The sequence below is a fragment of the Myotis yumanensis genome, unplaced genomic scaffold, assembly GCF_028538775.1.
Source record: "Myotis yumanensis isolate MYYU_CA2020_CCGP unplaced genomic scaffold, mMyoYum1.0.hap1 SCAF_3, whole genome shotgun sequence".
NCBI classification, from domain to species: Eukaryota; Metazoa; Chordata; class Mammalia; order Chiroptera; family Vespertilionidae; genus Myotis; species Myotis yumanensis.
Window position 1 is genome coordinate 8,230,741 of NW_027223754.1, and position 22,566 is coordinate 8,253,306.

General features: G+C 44.3%; 1 long non-coding RNA gene and 1 pseudogene across 1 annotated transcript in view; one reads left to right on the forward strand and one right to left on the reverse strand.

Annotated features, from left to right (window-relative positions):
• The first annotated feature begins 480 nt into the window (after nt 1–480).
• On the forward strand, nt 481–2,514 carry LOC139005841 (ribosome biogenesis protein NSA2 homolog pseudogene; annotated as a pseudogene).
• Nucleotides 2,515–2,653: 139 nt separating this feature from the next.
• Nucleotides 2,654–22,566, reverse strand: part of LOC139004831 (uncharacterized) — a 41,527-nt gene continuing 21,614 nt past the window's right edge. The window contains exons 5-6 of the long non-coding RNA XR_011470609.1: nt 8,711–8,859; nt 2,654–3,630 (exon numbers count right to left, since the gene is read on the reverse strand). This is a non-coding gene — a long non-coding RNA (uncharacterized lncRNA). The remainder of the gene's footprint in view (nt 3,631–8,710; nt 8,860–22,566) is intronic.

Here is a 22,566-nt window from a genome sequence, read left to right on the forward strand (position 1 = left end):
AGGGCCCTAGTGAAGCTGTGTTAACATCCATAGTCGGCAGGACTCTTTCAGCATTATTGTGCTACTGCTCAGATTTGCTAGTACAGCTCTCTCGGACTTCCAGCAATAAGGAAGAAGGATATTTCCACCAACAGAACACTTTTCTGTAAGTACTGATGATTATCACATGGTCTTCTCTATTTAAGCTATGGTCCTTCCTTCTCCCACATCCTTTATCTTTTTTAAGTGCACTTGATCCACTAACTTCATTAACTTTATGATGGAGTCAATGAGTTCTCCCAGCCTCACTGGTCAGGCCCTCTCCCAGTATGCAGTACTGCTCCAGCATAGTTGCTAAATAAAGTCAGGGATTCCAGAATTCATCCTGCTCCCCCACAACACCTGACTTTCTGTGTCTTGAGGTGATATGACTTTATTTAGTCGATGTTGAATATCCTATATAATCCTATATAATAAAAGCATAATATGCAAATTGACCGAATGGCCGAACATCTGGACGACCATCCAGGACTACGCTATGACACCCGCTGGTGCCAGGTCAGCTAAGGCGGGTGCAATGCGATTGGTCGGGGGCCCGGCCATTGCCCCATGATGGCATTGCAGAGGGAGGACCAGGCCACTGGCTGGCGGGGCGATCAATAGGGGGGCTCCATGATCGTCCCAAAGAGGAAGGCCCAGGCCACCGACCAGTGGGCTGCAGCAGGTGGGTGGGGCCTCCTCTGCGAGGGAAGCCCAGGTCCCGGATGCCGGAGGGAAGCCAGTGCCGGCAGCCGGGGGAAGGAAGGCCTACTCTTGCATGAATTTCGTGTATTGGGCCTCTATTAAATTATAAGTATCCCAATCTTCCAATTCAACTAACTTCTCAATGTCAACCAGTAAAATTCGAACTCTTTACAAGAATTTCTAGGATGTCCTTCATAACCTGTTCCTGCCTTCCTCACTGGACAGCTCTCCAGCCACACCTTCTCCAAATAAACTTTACTGTAGAAGAGGGTTTCTGTATCTGCATTTAACAGATATGCTTCAATGGCGCACACAACTGAGGGTGGAAACAGGCGGCAGTCTCCAGCGCACCAGCCTGCAGGCAGTCTTCTGGCGGGCTTGCCCAGACAGCAGTCACTCTATTCACACGGCCCTGAGTGTGGGATCCTGAGACAGGGCCTAGGCTGGCACTGTCACTGTGATCAGATGGGTAAGCTGTCTTTGTCACCGTCACTAAATGAACAAACAATATATGTCACAAGGACCTATGATCCCATTGGACCTAAAATGTTTTAAAACTTTTGATATGTTTGACAAAATTCCCTAAATTCAAAAATTAGTCTTTCTTAACCTGAAAATAACTTTGAGAATATTTATCAGGATCCCTGAAACATTTCAAAGAATGTCTCTTCCTCTCTGTAAAAGAGGGGAATTAAACTAATTAAGTCTATTTGATATGTTAAAATTATATGGAAAGCACTGTCAAATAACAGTAACAATTGTGTTATATTCATATGCACATATTACTGTTATTAAAAGAAATATTATAGGAATTGTATAAAATTTCTAAGAATCTACAATGTCCTGATAAAATGTTTTTATTTGCAATTCGAGTTACACTAAAATGTGTTGAGAAAAACAAATCTGTCATTTGCATTGTAATCCGGTCTTTAACGGTCATTCCAAGTCGGTCATTTATAGGGTCACTGTCTTACTCTGATACTTTTTGCAAAAATGTTTCCTCTTCAGAGAGACTGGTGGAGAGGACTCTGACACTCTAAAATACAGGTTTCTGAGCCATTTTCAGATCATATCATTGAACTGAGTAGGACTTTTCAAAAGTCTAAGGAAAAATTGGATTCATAAATCTGCTAACAAAAAAAAATCAAGATAAATAAGAGTTAATGACATGGGACTGAAAGGACAAAAAGATGTGTGGTCTGAAGGCTAAGCTCTACCCTGCACAGCGCAGTGCTGAGGAGACACAACTGAGAGGGACCATCAGAAAGGGTGAGAAGAGAAACACCAAACATAAGAATGACAGAGTCCCCAGGGCGCAGTCCCTGCTCATCTGCTGGGCAGAGAGGGACCCACCCCAGCTAAAGCACTTTCCAAAGGGATGAAACAAAAATGAAAAGAGAGAGTGGCACAATGGGCAGCCAGAGTCCGTGCCCAGGGAGACACAGGGGTATTAAACGTTATCCGAACAGGAAAGAGCAAAAAGAAAGTGTCAAAGAGGCTGGTTACCAAAGTCTGCTTTGTTGGAGGTGGCTTTACTTGAAAACCACCTAAATTTGAAACATTCATCAGGCCCATGTAACACAGCCTGCACGGAAGGCCACCTTTGGCCTGCCAGTATTTTACGTAAAGAAGAAACCCTCATCCCCACTTCATACAACTTTGGGTGTTATCAGCAAAGGTGCTGTCATCAAGGTGAATGTGAGCGAGTTGGGCCTTGTGACGTGAAAATATGCCCAGGTTACCAGCCGTCCTGAAAACGATGGATGCATAAATGCAGTCTTACTGGTTTGACAGCAAGTAACTCCTTATAATTATTGAAGACTGTGCACCAATCAGGAAGCTCCTTTACTGTGATGTTCCCGAGTACTAGCTCACAGTTTACATGTCTGCAGTCATTAAAATGGCCCAGTTTACAAAAAAAGTACAAAGAAGCGGATGGAGTAAATTTTAATATGTTATTGAACCCAGTATGTCCAAAAATAATATTTCAACATGTAATCCATATCAAAACTTTAGAGAGATGTTTTGCATTCTTTTTTTTTTAAACTTGGTCTCCAAAATCCATTGTGTATTTTATACATACAGCACATCTCAATCAGACTAACAACATTTCAAGTGTTTAACTGCCCCAGGTGGCTCTTGGACGAGACAATCCAAAGGGTGTTGTACAACTTTGCTTCTTGACGTGCAAACCCATCCCCTCTGCCCCTCTGGTCATCTCAAGACACTGGGGACTGTGTGGCGCTCCAGGGAGCTGAAAAACGGTGAAGTGGAAACTCTGAGCATCACAGCCCCAGAGCACAGCTATCCGTCCACACAATCTGAGGCCCAGCAAAGGCAGCCTGATGATGCAGGTGCCACCATCGCCCAGATCGGCATCCGGCTGTCCTCAGCCACACCTGGGTAATTAGGGATCCACTAGAGGAGAATTGCTGTGTGCTTCTAAAATGAGAGCGTTGCCACCGTGGTAAATAAGTTTTATCAGCAAAGTTAAAGAAAAGTTGGTGTTCGGTTGAGTTGGTGAATTGAGTTGTCTCAATCCCGGAGTCTGCCTAGATCCCCTCGGCTGTCCCCGTTCCCTGACGTGTGCAGTGGCTCCATGGACAGCATTTCTTCTCTGAATCCCACCCCCGGGCACGGCAGGGCTAAGTCTGTGTTCAGTGAGTGAACACAGGAATGGTAAGCTTGATCCGTGACTCAGGGGAGGAGAAAGTGTGAGATGTGATTTTGAAATTGGTTCCTTCTTCGAATGACAGATACAGACAAAGACTAATGTCTTTTCTGACATCTCCTCTCCGGCGGACTCAGCACAGACGTTTTTCTTTAACGAGTATTCATCAGAGCTGCCTGCTCTTCCCCCTCACAGGTTCTGCCAAGGTCAACAAGAGCAGGTCTGGAGGACGGTGGCTTTGGAAACAAGAGGGATACAGAGGTCAAACAGAAAGAACTGGTCTTCCACGTGAGGCGGGGCTTCATCGGGGACCCCCCTCTCAGGAACTGCCACTTCCTCCCACCACTTCAAGGCTGTCGTGCGACATGCCCACGGCAGTGTCTACTTTCCCGGAAGATTCCATGTCTCAGGACAGATTCAGCCCAGCACTGTCATGCATGTTGAAATTGGCCTAATCTGTCTGTCTCTTGCCTTCCTGGTTCACCTGCTACCTCACTGGAGAGTCTGAACACTAGGTTCTCCTCTGGTTCCTGAGCCTGGAGCTATGTCTCACATGGGCATCTGCACAAGGAATGAGAAGCCTGTGATAATGTGGGGTCTGAGAAGCAGCAGCCAAGGGTTTGGTTAGGGAGCTGCAGACTGGGAGCTCCCTGCAGACTTTAACGGGCTTGGCCTGGAGAGAAGGAGAGGAAGGAAGGTGAGTGGCCTTCCTTGGCCCCCATGCGATCTTAGGAAAGTTGAGCAAGGCCAGGAGGTCCCAGGACAAAGTCTCCAGTGAGAGGAGTCCCATGTGTCCCAGGAAGGGGCCTGTTCCTAGCGCCCCTGCCACACCCAGTCATTGGCCAGGAGCAGCCCGTGGGAAGGGTGAGCTTAGCAGAGGCAGAGATGGACTTTAGAGCAGAGGACAGCGGCTGGTGCCGGGCCCATTGCACTGCCGGGGGCTGGAGGTCTGCAAGGTGCATGCTCCTGGCTGCTCGCAGGCTGTCTCAACAAGCGGTGTGGGCCCGGCTCAGCCCGTACACAGAGCGAGCACCACGTGACAGGATGGAATGTGCCCTGGAACTGGCCTCGAGGTCCTGGGTCAAGGCCCTGATTGTTACTCACTAGCTCTGTGACCTTAGATACAACCTCTAAGTGCCTTGGCTTCTTGATCTTAAACGCACACCTGCCTCACAGTGTTGTGTAGAAGGAAATGAACTTGTGGTAAAGAGTACTTTGTACAATGTTGATACAAATGCTCACATGGTGAACAAAATCAACAAAGCACTGCTATTGGAGACCAATGACAGGACGTCTGCATTCTGTCATAAGGAAAGTCTGTGGCAATGATAGGACTGTCCATCTTTGTGGTTCCATTTGTACAACACTGCACACTATTCCAGCATTCAAGTTCTACAACATCTCAACCACTTCAGAGATGTTAGGTTTTTAATTGAATTTATTATGATGACATTGGTTAATAAAAGTATACAGGTTTCAGGTATACAATTCTACAATACATTATCATCTGTATTGTGTGTTTACCACCCCAAGCCAAGTCAGATTTTAAAATTATGTTCTGGGCAGATATTTATAAATTTTTTTCAACGCACAAGGATTGGAGAAGATAAAGAGTATTTCTGAAAGGCCCAAAATTTTACATAAGATAGATATTCCGCAGCTCCTGAATAATTTGAGGGTGACAATAATTCATGGAGAGCAGTGGTACTTGCTCACTGCTCACTGCTTCCCCTTCTAAATGGGGAAGATGCTGGTGGTGGAAAGCTGCTGAGTTAAAGAACACCCCTCAGTTTTTATTCCAGGAAGATGCTGAGATGTCAAAGGCTGGGGAGCACCTCTTAGGAATCACAGGGTGAGGTCACAGGCAGATTCCAGGGCGGACTCGCTCTTTGGTGAAGGATGCTAGGAGATGAGGAGCCTGAAGCTGGAAGAACAAAACTGGAAAGACTGTGGATTTTTTCCTAAATAGTTGAAAGATTCAGAACTGTCTAGATTTTATTCTGGAAAAAAAAAGAGTTGAAGTAGATAATCTGATATTAGAATCTGTGGTTCTGATGTGAGCTCTGGGGTTATGAGTGAATGAAATTAGACGTTGGACTGGTAGGAACCGGGTAGCCAAGGGTGGAGGCTAAACTCAAAGTGAGTCACACCCTTAACAATTTACTCGACTATGAGGAAACAGGTCACCCCACATCAGGACACCCCCAGACAGAAGACTCCCCAGCCAACCAGGCAACTTGTCTGTCTGCTGATCTCCATGCAGTGTTTGTTTCATGTTGCCACCACCCAAAGATTACAGCAGCGATTCTCCTTAAAGACAGACCTGAAGTATGGCTTTCCCAACTTCTCTGTCCTTCCGACCATGTTGCCTCTTCCACTCTCGGCAGTCCAGGGCCCATAGCCAGTTCAAAGGGCACAGGTCTACAGCAAGAGGAATAAACTCCTTTTGCTCCCTTGCCCTGAATAAGCAGGGCTCCCGAAAGTGTGGTCCTCCGATGCCAGCATCAGAGTCACCTGGAGAGCTGGTTATGGAGGAGATTTCATCAGCCCCACCCAGACCTACTTATCTAGAATGTCTGGGGGCGGGACCCAGAATCCACATTCTCTCCCCCAGCCCCCACCCACACTCATTTTCCCCAAGTGATCCTTTTGCCCACAAAAGTGTGAGAACCAGTGAAGGGATCGGTAAGCTCTCAGGTCAAAGATCCTGGGGCTTCACGGCCCTGGTTTCAGGAGATTTACCTATTTCTCAGTGATTTGTAGTTTTAAAGTTTTAAACTCCTTTTGCTCCCTAGGTATTCTCTCTGGACCTTCTCGTTTACTAGTCAGAGATTTTTTTTTAAAGTCTCAACAAATTACTCATACAACAATATACATACATACTATATACATGGAAGACCCATGGGGGAGGGGACACTTACAGAGATGAGTGCCCTGCCCTGAAGGTGCTGGCAGGCTGGGAGAGGAGTTACGTCTGTGTGGAACCAGCTTGGCTGCAGGGCAAGGAAATCACAGGGCTGCGAACTCAGGAGGCCTCCCTTCTGATTGGTCAGTACTTGGCTTAGCCAGTTGCTAAATATGTTGGATATCAATCCTGGCAATAAGTACTATATAAGTGGTAGAAACAAAGTTTTCAAGAGTTCTGAGGGGGAAGAGATCACAACCAACTGGAGCAATGAGGAGAGCTTCCTGGAGGAAGTGTCAATTGAATGAGACCTTGAGGAGCCGTAAGATTTCAATGGGAAGAGGACCTGCTGATGGAAGAAAAGGAATGAGAAAAGGCACAGAGGCAGGGAACTGTGAGGTGTGGTCACGGAGAGAGTGGAAGGATCAGTGATGTATCAGTTACCGATTGCTGCATGACAAACTTCTCCAGAATGTAAAGGCTTAAAACAACAACAGTCACTTATCCTGCTCCTGAATCTACAGCTTGTCCTTACTCACTCAGTGTCAGCTTAACGGGGACTGGGGGTTCACTTTCAAGATGGCACCATCACCCAGCTGGAAAATTGGAGGTGGCTATCTGTTCTTCTTCTCCTCTTCCTCCTCCTCCTCTTCCTCTTCCTCCTCTTCCTTCTTTTTTAATATTTTTATTGATTTCAGAGAGGAAGGGAGAGGGTGGAGAGAGGGATACATCAATGATGAGAGAGAATCATCAATCAGCTGCCTTTTGCACACCCTGCACTAGGGATTGAGCCTACAACCCAGGTATGTGCCATGACTGGGAACCGAACCATGACCTCCTGGTTCATAGGTCAACATTCAACCACTAAGCCATTCTGGCCAAGCTGTCCGTTCTTCTTTATGTGGCCTTCTCTATAGCATGGGCTTCCTCACAGCTATTGGGTTGCAAGAACAAGCATCCCAACGGGGCCAGGTAGACGATGTATCACCTTTTATGACCCAGGTTTGGGGATCATATCACCACTTCTGCTGTGGTCACAAGCCCACCCAAACACAAAGGGAGGGGTCAGAGAATCTACCTCTCAATGGGAGGAGCGTCGACATGTTTTGTAAGAAGAGGATGTGGGAAGGGAGATGTTGTTGTAGCCAATTTGGGTAAATAATGTGACAGCAAGCCCTGATGATGCATTAAGCAATAATATAAAGCGGTTTTTAAAAACTAGATGATTTCATTAGTTTCAAATAGGCAAAGCAAACATCACTCTTCTTTTGCAGATGAGGAAACAGAACTTAGAGAGGCGGAGTAGAAAGGTAGGTTTTCTATGCACTTAATGAAGCTTTAGCTTCAGAGCCCCTCACTAGCAATGACACCTTCTGTCAAGACACCAGGAGGGACCCAGAACCTGTTCATATGCACGTGTGTTCTGTAAATTTTCAGGGGCAAGAGATCTTAGCTGCAATTGGTTAAGTCTACTGTACTCTTCCACTTCAACCTCCCCTCAATCACATTTCTCCTGTGTCAGGTGTCATTGGAATGGTTATGGACACTTTGGAGATCCTGTTAAGGGGAAATTAAATGACAAGATACAATTTCTGGTGGACAGGGATATGCTGATGTGGTTTTCAGTAACTTCAGCAGACAGTGAAGTTATTACTGGGCATCCTGAAGTAGAAGTGACTTCCAGGAATACTGCTCTGGCTTGCTGGCTGACTCACCTGGCGCTGTGATGCTAGAGGCCAGGACGAGAGGTCACATAGGACATGACTGTGTCCTGTGGTATACGGAACCAGAAGGAATTAGTTTGAAATGTGCATCACCAGAAGCTAGTCTGCGGAGAATTCTCCCAGTCAGGATGCAGTTGTTGTACCTGCCAAAGGCAGAGTGAGCGCAAGGAAAGCATGAAGACATCATGATACAAGTTATTAAGAAAGAGGCTCTTTCCTGAAACTCTCTGGAAGGAAGACGGGGACTCAGAACTGCTCACAGCGAAGAAAGTTGATACCTGAGATGTCTTTGCAGGAAATGGGAGGAAAATGAGGCTATTTGTAACCCCAATTATCAACTCATCAACAAAAAGCATTTATAAAGTCCCAAGTGTTCTAGGACACTGTGGGGATACTGGAGTATAGAGGGTGACCGCTAGTTAGACGCACTGAATTAGACAGGGTTTCTGATCTGTATGATATAAGGTAATGTAAAATGAAGTTAACTCAGGCCAACTTACCAGGTAAAACCAACAAAAGAAGGAAAATAAGGCATTACTTACACAGTGCAGCAACTGCATTTACACTGGTCATTGGCACACAGCATTTGTTGGTGGAGATGGAAAGCAGGGAGCAAGTCTGGGAAGGAGAGAGAGGGAAGTAGCTGGAAGTCCTAGGCTTAACCAGGGCAAAGGGAAAGAAACCCACCTGGAGAGGCTCCGTGGGGGAAGGCTGATTCTCAGTGGGCTGGGCAGGGAGGCTGTTTCCCGGGCACGTTCCATGTAACAGCTGGGTGCAACTCCTGATGGAATTCCAGCGAAGAGGCAGGAACTTAGAGAGTGTTTGCGAGGAGTGATCTGAAACCCACAGTTGATAATAACCACCACTGTCATCTTTTAGATACTTGTGTCAAACCAAAAATCAATGTATTTTACTTATTGATGCAAGGTGAAATAACTTGCATTCCTGATGATGCCTTTGAAAGAGAAACAGACCATCTTAGATGTGTTTGTGAAAGGTCGTAGGAGCATGACATCATCAGACATGGTGGGGCTGGGGTTCAATGGGTCAGGTTGATGAGTGTCGTAGCAATAGTGAAACCGAAAGGAGAAGACAAAAGTTAATGGAGGTCAGACCAAGACTGTGAGAGTGATCACGGGAAGGAGGCAGGTCAGTGGAGAATGGGCCGTGCTAAGGGGTGGTCTGAACTGAAGCTCCCTCGGAGGGTTGCTGGTGGTCCTGGCCTCTCAGCCGCAGCCTGGTTCTCTCATGTACTTACATCTCAGATGAATGGGCACTGCCTGCTGGCTTTCACTCCCGCTGGTGCCTCCCAGGCTGGGCCCCACGCCAGCACTGTACCAACTGCAGAAGTCCCCTCCCAACCCCCTCAGTTTTTTCTGCCCTCAGCAGCCCTGGGCCTGGTAGGTCCCTTCCTCCTTTTGGAAAGACCCTTCCCTGTTAGGACTTCTGTGATCTACATTTTTGCCCAATCTCCCTCTGCTCCTTTCCTATGACTTTCCACGACTCCTTGCCCATTTCACGTTCCTTGACTGTAGGCACCTCCAGGATCAACCCTGGTCCTCTGGTCTTCTCGCTTTATACTGGACACCAGTTCACTTCTATTTTCTCAATAAATACACTTACTAAAAGAATCCCCAAAGCTACATTTCCAAAAAGCCAACCATTTTTGCCAAAGCTTCCAGTACATGCTCCCTGTTGTGTTGTCATCATTTCAAACTCAAAATACCCAAAACTTAATTTATCCCCTACCCGCCAAGCCTAACGTCCTCCCTCACTTCCTAATTTCTGGTCATGTTATCACAGTTCTCAAATTCTCCTAAGTTTGTGCCGTTGGGCTTTCCTGTCCCTTTGTCCCTCCGTCAGTCACCAAGTCCTGTGGACTCACCCTTGCCATGTTCATAAATTCATTGCTACCTGTCTCTTCTCATCCCAAGAATCGAAAGCCATCTCGTCACATCTCTCCAGGGGAGAGTCTGGTAGCTGTTTCTCTCTGAATTATCTTCCTTAAACACTGTCTTGGTAGCAGTAGCTTCATATATCAAGTGCTTACTATATGCCAAGTACTTTAGTAGAAGCTTTTTTTTCTTTCTTTCTTTTTTTTTTTTTGCTAAAAGTATTACAAAGGGTATTACATAAGTGTCCTCCCCCCCCCCCTTGACAATCCCCTGTCCTCCCTTACCCCCCAGTGTCTTATGTCCATTAGTTATGCTTATATGGATGCATACAAGTCCTTCGGTTGATCTCTTACTCCCCTCCCTCCTGTCCCCCAACCCTCCCTGGCCTTCCCACTGCAGTTTGACAATCAGTTTGAGGCAGCTCTGCCTCTGTATCTATTATTGTTCAAAAGTTTGTAATGGTCTTTATTATCCATGAATGAGTGAGATCATGTGGTATTTTTCCTTCATTGACTGGCTTGTTTCACTTAGCATAATGCTCTCCAGTTCCATCCATGCTGTTGCAAATGGTAAGAGTTCCTTCTTTTTTACAGCAGCATAGTATTCCATCGTGTAGATGTACCACAGCTTTCTAATCCATTCATCTACTGATGGGCACTTAGGCTGTTTCCAGATCTTAGCTATGGTGAATTGTGCTGCCATGAACATAGAGGTGCATATATCCTTTCTGGTTGGTGTTTCTGGTTTCTTGGGATATATTTCTAGAAGTGGGATCACAGGGTCAAATGGGAGTTCCATTTCCAATTTTTTGAGGAAACTCCATACTGTCTTTCATAGTGGCTGCACCAGTCTGCATTCCCACCAGCAGTGCACAAGTGTTCCTTTTTCTCCACATCCTCTCCAGCACTTGTCGTTTGTTGATTTGTTGATGATGGCCATTCTGACAGGTGTGAGATGGTACCTCATTGTTGTTTTGATTTGCATCTCTCGGATGATTAGTGACTTTGAGCATGTTTTCATATGTCTCTTGGCTTTCTGAATGTCCTCTTTTGAAAGGTGTCTATTTAGATCCTTTTCCCAGTAGAAGCTTTAAATACGCTACCTCATTTAAGCCTCTCAACCCTATGAATCGACACTACTGTTAAACACATTTCACAAATGGGAAAACTGAGTCTCAGCAAGTTTACCTCTGCGTCCCAGAGTCATACAGCTAACGTGGAATACGGCCTTGAACTCGTATCTAGTCAACTCCAATGTGTGTCATGCTGCATGCATGCTAAAAAACCGACAGCAGTCTCCTGTGACTTATCAGGTCCAGCATCCTTCTTCAACACCCAGCGTCTCCTAAACTACCCTCACCAATCTGCCCGCTGGACTGCCTTCTACTATCCAGAGTGGTACCCTTCCTCTTAACGGCCCCACCTTCCTAAGCAGTGGGTGGAGCAGGGCACTGAGTCATGAGCCTGACATGTGTACTTCTCTAACCCTGAGTTCTCGTACTTGTGAAATACCCACCCCACAATCCCAGGATTGTTGTGAGGATTAAATATAACGATTACAGAAAGCGCAGCATGGCGCAAGGCATATAATAGGTGCGCGATAAATAGGACCCACTGTGACTAGTCCTATTTTTTCTGCCTCTCTGCTTTTGTTCATGGTATTCCCCACATATGTAATGCGTGTTCTTCCTGTTGCTCTAACCTAACAGTTATTAAAGGCCAAATCCCATCTTCACGAAACGTTCCCTTTAGCCAGCACACACTGCTCTCTCCCCTCTGCAATTCTGAATGTGCTTTTTATGTGCACTAGGTGGCTAGTATTATATACTATCTTATTCTCAAATGGTTTCATATAAACGAGGCTCACGCGTTACTTGTGAGCTTGTTGGTATTTCTTCTGTTCCCATCTCAAAGCTCCTGGCAAAGTGTTCCAAAGTGATTTATTAACTGACTGGTGGAGAAATTTAAATGTTAGAAGAAGTATGAGAAAATAAAGACAAAATTGGCTATTATGTTGTTTGATTTGATTTAGCAACCAGAGGTCTGTGTTTAGGTTATCGTGTAAGAGGCGCGGACCAGGAGGGGGAGTTCAAGAATACAGTCAGTGCCAACTATGGTAAAGGGAAGGAGAAACGGTACACTCAGGATTATTGCTATTATTGCACTCTTTCTCTTAGAGAAAAGACAGACCTGAGAGGAAAGATGTGAGTTACATTTCCGGGGAACCGCCGGGAAAGAGGCCTGGACAGGAGTGAAGATGCAATGGGCTAGAAGCAACAAAGAGGAGGACCCCAGGCATTCACGTTTGTAAGTAACACAGAAAAAACAGGAAGCACATTAAACAGAAGAACCAGAGGTCACATTAAGAAGTGAGATTGTGGCTGACACAAGTGTAAGAGGAAAAGCCTTAAATGCACCCAGGAAACTGGGTCATGGAGAGCCAGCAGCATTGCTTACCTCGCTACTCATGGAGAAAATTAGATAACTGTGTTATTTTGAAAGAAACCAGGTTCTGTTTACTGAATGGTCTGAAAGAAGTGAGAAGGGCCAGATAGGGGATGCTTTGTTTTGGTTCTGAGATTATGTCACACGGGAGAGCCCGCGTGCTGTATTAAAAAATGCCAACACGAGAGAGATCGGGGCAGGTATCTGAGCTCTGGCCGGTGGGACTGGCACCGGGGGTGAGCAGCAAAGGTGCCTGAAGGGAGAGGGTGCATTCATGGCTCTGAGCCCCCTTCTTGTTCTGGGGGAATGGCAATTATTACTTAAAGACAGAGTGAGAGGAAGTTTTCCAAATCATCTGCATGGCATCGCCTTTGGCTGTGCCACGTAGCCGCCTACCTACACTGGGAATTCTGCAGTTTCTAATTTGTTCACTTACAGGATAAGAGGAATGCATTTAGCCAGGCCTGCTAGCTTCTGTGTCAGGCAACCCAGAACTCTCATGACTGTCTTCACAGTCCAAGCAGGTGTTAGGCAGGTGGCCTTGCACGGGATAATTCAGTAGCACAGTTCCTTTCCTGTAGTTCTGCCATCTCAACATGAGGTCTCAAGATCATCCTGGTATTACCAGCCAGTCAACAAGTGGGGGAAGTGGGACGAGAGCTTCTTAGCTCCTAAGTGGAAGTATCCTTGCTCTATGTTCCATTGCTGAGAACTAGTCAGATGGCCTCCCCAAGATGCAGCAGGGAGTGGGAAATTAATTTGGTTGTGTTCCTAGGATTGGTGAGTCAGTCTCTGTAGAAGAAAATATAGTATTGGTCTGGATAAAGAAATCTAAGCAGTAATTCATATTTTTCTACCAATTGACATGCCTATAAACATGGGATGATTTAATTTTCCATGTCAAATAGATGCTCTGGGTTGCGAAGACCAAAAAAGTACGTGGGTCTCATTTTTTGGTAAAAGCATAGAGGTAAGCCCTAGATGGTTTGCCTTAGTGGATAGAGCGTCAGCCTGCAGACCAAAGGGTCCCAGGTTCGATTCCAGTCAAGGGGCACATGCCCGGGTTGCAGGCTCGATCCTCAGTAGGGGGTGTGCAGGAGGCAGCCTATCAGTGATTCTCTCTCATCATTGATGTTTCTCTCTCTCTCTCTTTCCCTCTCCCTCTCTGAAATCAATAAAAAAAAAAAATATATATATATATATATATATATTTAAAAGCACAGGAGTAAATGAGGATTGCAAAAGTCTATTTGTTGAATTGGTGTGTTACTAAATGAATGAAGCTTCTATAGAGATATGGTGGAAGATATCTAAGAAACATAAATGAGAGAGGAACCATGAAAATTAATCATTTAGCCAACAACTGCAGTATATATTGAGGCAACATGGTAATTGTGGAAATCTTATGACTTCAACGTTCCATATTAGCATCAAGGTGACATTGCATTGTAGAGGTTACTGTCATTGTTGTAGGTCTTCAAACCACGTTCAGATTGAAATAAATTAGAATGTTTTTCATGCAAGTAGCTGAATAGACAAAGTTGAGGGTGTTTTACAAAAGTGTTAAAGATAGTTTTGAAAGTACACACACACAAAGACTAATATAATATAGCTTATGTAGACAGGAAGGTCATTCTCAAGCAATAGCATAAGGGATATGAGTTGGAAATAAAGACTAGAGCTCCTTGTCCATGGTGGACAAAGTTTTCAGAATCTCCTCCTGAAAGACAGACAGACTTACTTAAAGCCCTTAGCCCTATAACCATGCTTAGGTCCTCAGAGTCATCAGGTAACATAAAATAAAGAGAATTTCAGCTCTGAATTCACAGTTTTATGGCAGAAAGATGTCATCTAATTTAATGCCCATTTTAACTAGAAGGAAAGTCTCCGAGCAGTAGAATGATTTGCCCAATGTCACAGTTGGAATAGATAGTGTAATTCTACTCCATAGAGAAGCATTAGCAATCTCGTGGTTGTGTTGAAATCAAGGCTATTTTGTGTGCAAAATATCACGGGCCCTTTCATGAAATGGGTGGTGGGGAGTAAGAAAGAAGGTAGGCTCTCGTTTCTGAAGTGGTAGGGAAAAGAGAATCAGTAACCACATGGTCAAGGTCTAGGACTGGGGGGTGCCGGCAGCCTTCTATTGCTTAGAAGCCAAGAGGAGGAAGCTCTGTTCTCTGAAATCTGTCTGTTTATGGAAGGAAATGACACTATGGGTCAGTTAAAGTTCAAGAGCTGGGGCCAGGATGGGTGCCAAGGCCATTGACAACTAAGATTCAGAATAAGACTAGTCTCCTGATGGCCTGGAGACAAGACAGGGCAAGGGATCAGACCCAAGGAGGAAGTGCCCAACTAGAGATGAGAACTGGGAGAGAGAGCCATCAGTTCTTTAGGTCTGACAACGAGGTCCCTCAGGAAGTCACCTGAGTCAAGCAGTTGTGGCCAGACCTGGTCTGGGCTGGTGACTCATTCTCAAGCTCCGCCATCTACATGAGGAGGGGTAGAGACACTCAGGCTTTGCACCTGTGGTGTCCAGGACTGTGTCCAGGGTGTGAAAGGATGTGGCTGGGCGTTGATTAGGAAGGCAAGGCCCCAGAAGCAGGTGGAGTAGGTGGAAATGAACCAGCAGCTCTCTGTCTCTGAAAGGTCCTAGATTGACCCCCCTAAGACCTGGAATCTCAACTCAGCTTTGTCACTACTTGGTTTTTGGCCCTGGACAAATTGTTTGTAAACCTAGGTTGCAGCTTCTTCTGTTTAAGGGGGAAATGGTATAGCTAATAAGGAGGGACACTGAGTCTCGGCCATTTGCCTGTTCACTCTGAGCAGATGGTCAGGTTGCTGTGGGATCAAAGGGGCTGAGCCACAGGAAGCACTCACAGAGCTGGAAGGTGCTGGGCTAGCGGGGGCTGTTACCCTTCTCAGTCACCTCTTCTCGGGGGTGAAACAGCCCATTTTTCCAGGTTGTTCTGCACAGGCCAATTTTCCATTTTCTCCTCAGATGATCAAGTCTAGATTTGGACAAAGACCACGAAGAAAGAACCGCCTACCTAAGTCCCATTTAGGCAACATCCCTAACAATGAACATTTACTGAATCCTTCCTCAGTTGTCAGGTCCCATGCTGGGTACTTTATATTCACCACCCCATCAGGAAGTTTCTACCATTAGGCTCAATTTACAGATGAAGACACTGAGGCCCAGAGAGCTTACAAACAAGTGGTGGGATCAGAATTTGAACTCAGGCAGCCTGTGCTTTCTAACCACCAAATCACACGGTCTTTCCTAGATAAAGCTACTAGGTCATGAACAGGTAGGAACGGAGAGTAGAGAAGGAATTTTCAATGGGAAGAACTGATACCTGCGGATTTGGGGAAGAGGGAGATGGAAAGAATGAAGGAGAAAAAAGGCAGTTTTTTGGGGAAAATAGAGAAAGTAAAATTTGTGTTGGGAATAAGACTGAAATGAAGCCATCAAAGCTGGTTTTATTCATGCATCATATACTTATCAATTAAACATTCGCTGAACAGCTAGAATCAAACATGATATCAGCCTTTAGGGGATTCACACCCTAAAAACCATTGTTCACACACCTTCAAAATCTAGTTCAATGGCTAGAGAGGTTGCTGACAGAGGGAGTGTGGAAACTGCCGCCTAAAATAGATCCCTGGGCCAAGGCTAAAGAAGAACTACAGGAGGGCGTCCTCTTCTAGCTCTGTCATCACCACAGAGGGAAGCACAGAGCAGGGGTTCAGGAAAGCCCAGCTCCACTCACCCCTGTCAGGTTCCCTCCTCCAATCCCAGCTGATCAAACAAGAATGAACAAAAATTCAGGTTCAGTTACTTGGGGGTGGACAGGGGATGTAGAATGAGACTACTGAGGACTTTTTACATTGAAAAGCCATGAAATTATTTTCAGTTTTGTTCTGTTGTAAGAGGAGCCCAAAATGAGCAACCATTTCTTGGCAGAGAGGCACTGAGTTAGTAAGTCTACTAACCTCTGCCTCATATTTTCAGGTCAGTTTTGTGAGTCTCTAGAAGATGTTTGATGGCTTAGGGTGAATAGAGAGAGGGCCAAAACAATTACTCAAAAGTTACTGCAGGGCTATTTTTAAAGAAATAAAATCCTGACACCAGGAAAGCAAAGCTCTTAATCTTTTGAACACTGATGTAAACTACCATTGATAGAGCAAGCAGGATTAACAGAATGGCCACATTCTAGATACTTCTGGAAGCCAGAACGCCCAAAACATAACAAGGAGAAGAGCGGGAAGGTAGACTGAACGCATACCACAGGCCCCCCTCCCCCATCATTGGCAGGCCTGTTCTCTGTATTGATGGATATGAGTTTACACTAAGGGAGAAAGTCCGTCTCAAGCCAATATTGCTTTTCCTAATTATTTCCCTTCTTCCACTTACGATTTTTCCCCTATATAAAAATAGCATATTCATTGAGAAGAATTTGGAAAATATAGAAAAGGTCAAAAAAGAAAGAATTTCTTATCATCTCAGTATCTCTTATCCCCTGCTCTAGAGTAAGGGGCCATTTGTCTTTTTACCAAAATTTATTCCCAGACTCTAGCATAGTAACTAGCACATAGTAGGTATTCAATACAAAACCTTTTCTCTCTGAGTCAATCCATACATTTTTGAATCTATATATTTAAATGAACCAATCAGTGTCCAGAGATTACATTTTAATATCTATTTATATATTATCCTATATTTCAAAGCATGAATTTTTTGTAAATGTGTGTATATAATTTTTTCCTATGCATTTCTTATTGTGGTAAAATACACCTAACAAAATTTATCATTAAGCATTTTAAGTGTACAATTCAGTGGCATTAAGTACATTCACAAGTTGTGCAACTCCTACCACTATCCATTTTCAGAACGTTCTCATCATCCCAAACTGAAACTCTGTACCCATTAAACAATAGCACCCCATTCATTCCTCCCCATCCCTGATGACCTCAATCCTACTTTCTCTCAATGAATTTACATATTCTCAGTACCACATAATAAATAAAATCATACAGTATTTGTTCTTTTGTGTCTGACATTTCACTTAGCATAATATTTTCAATGTTCATCTATGTTGTAACACATATCAGAATTTCATTCCTTTTAAGACTGAATACTAACACATTTTGTTTATCCATTCATCTATTTATTGATGGACATTTGAGCTTTTCCAGTATGTACAGTTTTGCATTTCCTTTTTTCTCTTTAAAATATTTCATGAGCGTTCTTTATTTTATTATGTATGCATATATCATAAATACATATTTATGTGTTATAAATATATAATAAACATCATTACTATAATTATTATGTATTTACCCATGTTTTTGTTTTATTTTGGGGGACACATTTTATCTGATCGAGTAGCAGTCTCCCTATAGGCGTATAATAGATTCTCTAGTCACTTTTCTATGTTTGGACATGTAGGCTATCTCAGACTTTGGCCATAGTAGGTAAGGCGGTAACACCCTTGGGAATAGCCTTTGTCCAAGTGTGTGATGGATATTACTGTTTCTGAAGGATAGATTCCTAGAAGATGCATTCGTGTGGCGGCCACATTATCTAAACTTCTCTTGATATTTTCTTTTCAAGTCGAATGGCTTCCTGGAAATGTGCAGGGCTCTGCCCGGGCACATCAAAGAGTACATTGTACTCTCCCCACATTGAGTGAAGCATTCGAAACATCTTTGTTAATTTGACTGATTAAAAATGATTGACTTCGCCCAGATGATGTGGCTCAGTGGTTAAGCACCAACCTATGAACCAGGAGATTACAGCTGGATTCCCAATCAGGGCACATGCCCAGGTCGTGGGCTTGATCCCTGGTGAGGGGCGTGCAGGAGGCAACCGAAGAATGATTCTCTCTCATCATTGATGTTTCTATCTCTCTCTCCCTCTCCCTTTCTCTCTGAAATCAATAAAAACATGTTTTTAAAAATGATTGACTTCATTTGTATTTGATGGGCTACTTGACCTGGCTCAGACTTATTCTCTAATATGTGCTGTTTATCGCAGCACCTCTCATGACCCCAGCAATAGAGGAATCAGAGGCAGTGGTGGTAAAATAGGAATTAATGAAAAAAAAGTTCTTAAGCAGAAAACTCTTTTAAATAAAAACATTTGTTGAAAAATCAGTTTTACATAAATTATTATTTCCAGCCTCAACGGTTACATTGCATGTCAAAGATTTCAAGACTATTTTAACTTTAGGACTTTACTATCAGTTCTTTAGGATCACCACTATGAACCATAATCTTTACTGAATAGATGGAAATATAAAATGTGTATGGGAACAGGATGAATTTATACAGACCTACTTTATCCTGGACCATGTTTTTGGAACAAATTTCTGATATCATTTTTGTTTTCCTTGCATTGGCTTCTTTTTCATAGAAATTCACTAAAAAAATGGTTCCAGGGAAGTGGTTAATCAACAATTTGAAATGAAATATAACTTTCAGAGTTGCATTTCTATACCACAGTACCAAATCAAGAGATGCATTTACAAATGGGGGAGAGGAAACAGAATTACTGCAGATGGAGTGTTAGAGGCAGTTAAATGAATATTTAGCTTGAAGTCATTCCTTGTTTATTATGACAAGAAAATATAACAAATGATAGGGAAAAACAAAACTAGCCAACCAAGGCTCAGACTTAAGCACATCATAATCAGTTTACGTGAGGATGAAAAACACATCAAGTAGAGCACTGCAGTGCTCAAGCTTGGTCCATTCTAGAAGTCAACGTGGAGCATAAGGCGCTAGGTAGATGTTAGAAGGTTGAGCTCTTTGAGCCTTGCTTTTATAATGGAGGAACAGATTGGTCAAATGGAGAGTATATTACAGAAAATACATATAGTATTGTAGAACAGAAATCTGGCATATGGAAACTGAAAACTAGGTCTAGAAAGACTGCTCACACAAACCATTAAAATATGTGGCTAAAATATGAGTGAAAATGCATAGATGACACGGTCAGAGTAAAACACGTAGATCTTTCTTAATCTGACCTCTGATGCAGGATGTTTCCTTTATGGTTTCTTTTCACTTATTCTAAAATATATTTTTATTGACTTTAGAGAGAGGAAGGGAGAGGGATAGAGATAAACATCGATGAGAGAGAAACATCGATCTGCTGCTTACTGCACATCCCCTACTGGGGATCAAGCCCACAATCTGGCCTGTGCCCTGACTGGGAATGGAACTGGTGACTTCTTGGTTCCTGGGTCGACACTCAACCACTGAGCCACACCAGCTGAGTGAAGTCCACCAATTGAGATATGTATCTCATCCAAACACCCCCACAGAAACATTGAGATTAACGTTTGACCAAACATCTGGGAACCATGACCCAGCCAAGTTTACACATAAAATTAACCATCACAACCCTCTTGACTGATAAAGTAGATGAGTACATTATATTTTAAGAGCAGAAAATATTAACATAGCTTTGCTTTAGGCTTTTCTTTCCTCCCATCCCTTGAAAATAACAGAACAATTTGAGAACTAAATTAGATAATGCTCTCTTCAGAAGTAGGCTCTCAGCTTAAACAAACTCAATTTTACTTTGTTTCAAGGTTAAAACGTCATATATTTAGAAAGAAATAATCTGGGAAACTTTTTTAAAAAAAATCCTACTATTGTTCTAAATGCTGAATAAGCAAACTCCCTCCTGCACAATGTTGCATCATGCCCTTTAATTATAATTGCCAATGCTGCCCAAAGCAATTTCACTTTCATTGTTCCATACCACCCTTCCCAATTCATCTCAATGTGTGTTTTTCCTATGTATACAAAGGGTGTATGCAACAGATGCGCATATGTGTTGTGCCTGTGGATAGCTGTACAAATGCATACATATTCATGGATGCACACAGATGTGCTCATAGGCATACAGATTCATCTCCATGCCAGTATCCATTTGTGATACAGCTTGTTCCACTCCCTGGCATGAATGCGAGTACACACAGGAGCAGATAATCCAGTGTCCATAGAGAAAACCTGTCCTCCACATATTGGGGTGTCCTGGGGCTCAGTCCTGGGCTCCCTTCCCTCCTTTATCTGCTTTCTTTCCCAAGGTGATCCCATGTAGTCCCATGGCTTTGAATACCATCTGTATATTGTGACTCAAAACTTGTCTCCCCGCCCCTTGCTCTCCCACAGGAGAGAAAAGTCTAGAGCAGAGCTATGGTAATATTCCCTGCTGGCCAGCGGCTGTGGCTGGTGCTAAACTGCTGAGCTGTTGCTCCCACAGGGGGTGGAGGAGGAACCCACCTCCCTTGGGTGCTCAGTTGTAAAGCTGCTTATTTACTCGGTTACTTCTCCATTCCCTTGACTCTGAGCTTGGAATTCTCCCAGCTCTCCTGACTCCATAGTACCTTCTCCTGCATGTGTTTCAGATTAAAAATCTCAGGTTTGATTCCTGGGTCAAGGGCAGGTACCTGGGTTGCAGGTTTGATCCCTGGCCCCTGTTGGGGCATGTGTGGGAGACAACAAATCGATGTGTCTCTCTCTCTCACATTGATGTTTCTCTTTCTCTCTTAAAAAAAAAAAAAAGCAATGGTAAAAATATCCTCAGGCAAGGATTAACAACAACAGAAGGAAATGTTGTGCTAATTTATACTCCCATTATCAGGGACCCCTTTCCTACCATTGCTTTTTAGGGTATTATTCTTTGAAATATTTGTCAATTATATGGTGAAAAGGTTATAACTTAATTTTTCACATTTTTACTCAGGTCCAATTTATCAAGCTGTTAAAGAAGCAACAAGAAAAATGGAACCTGGTGCCTCTACTTTTTTCTGGGGTGCCTTGTTCAGTGGCGGATTTCACCCAACAGCTTCTACCAAGTGTCGTTAGGGACCCAAGCGCCTGGGCAACAAGGCACTGACAAGGCTGAGGAATCGGAGCCTGTTTCCCAAGCCTTTGCTCCCTGCATGGAAAGCAGGGTCTTTCACAAGCAGCAGAGTGGTGTCCTAATGCTGAAGAAATACAGCTCTTTTCAACCGAGTTCGCCTAATGACGAAAGACCTTTGCTACCAGGCATGTGCTGGAGTAGAAATCAGAATGTGAAGTTGCCAACTACATGCAAACCAACAGCAAGAGCCCTTTGCTTTCTGGACCAAAGATCAATCCAGACCCTATCATCACACATCCCCTCGAGAAACTTGGTGGGAACCGTCTAACTCGGAGGTGATGAAAAGCTTCCCTTGCAGTGCCTGCCTTTTGGGTGTGTGGTTTATTCTCGAAATCTGTGTCACTGATACTACGCGGTCGGGGCTCTGGCTTCCTCGTTGTCTGGGATGCACCCAGTTTGCCGGGTCAGTAGCACAGTGGACTGTGGGGATTGTGGAGGATCACAAACAGCCTATAGTGGCTACAAAAGCATAAAGTGGCATTTTATCATGCAGTCGATGAAGTGCTTGGATTTTCCCTATAAAAACAGAAATTGTTATTCTGCACATGGCCATATTTTTCTTTAAAAAGGGAGAAAAGTTTCTTTTTTTTTTCTTCAGAGAGCGAGAAGAAGAGAGAGGGATAGAGAGATAGAAACATCGATGAGAGAGAAACATCATCAACTGGCCGCCTCTCACACATCCCCACCAGGTTTCGAGCCTGCAATCCGGGCATGTGCCCTGACTGGGAATCGAACCAGCAACCTCCTGGTTCATGTACTCCTGCAGAGGAGTGAATGCTTTTTGAAATTAAGCATTTGTAGGGAGTAAGGGAGTGAGGACAAAATGCTGAGGAAATTCAAAAACCAAACCCATTGAAGAGTGGAAAAAGTCTGGCAAAATACTCAAACTATAACAAAGCACGTCCCTTGTACCAAACTGCACCTCAGCCCCAGTGTTCAGCTGTGTCCACGCCAGGATGTCTCCTCCTCCCCAGCCCAGCGTGTGGCCTCAGCGAGTGGCCTCAGCGAGTGGCCTCAGCGAATGCCCTCGCGTCTGGCCCTCCCACAGCCCAGGAGGGACAGCCCTTCACAAGACAGGGCCGTGCTGCGTCTAGAGCCATGAGAGATCCCAGAATGTGCCCAGGACAAACTCTACATAGCAGATTCAGGGCAGCCCAGCTACCCCCAGCAGGCTACCCACCCAGGGGGCTCTCCAGCCCCCTCTCCTCTGGGCTGCTCCTCCCCCGGAGCAGTAGTTCTTGATACATATAACATATATTTCCAGAT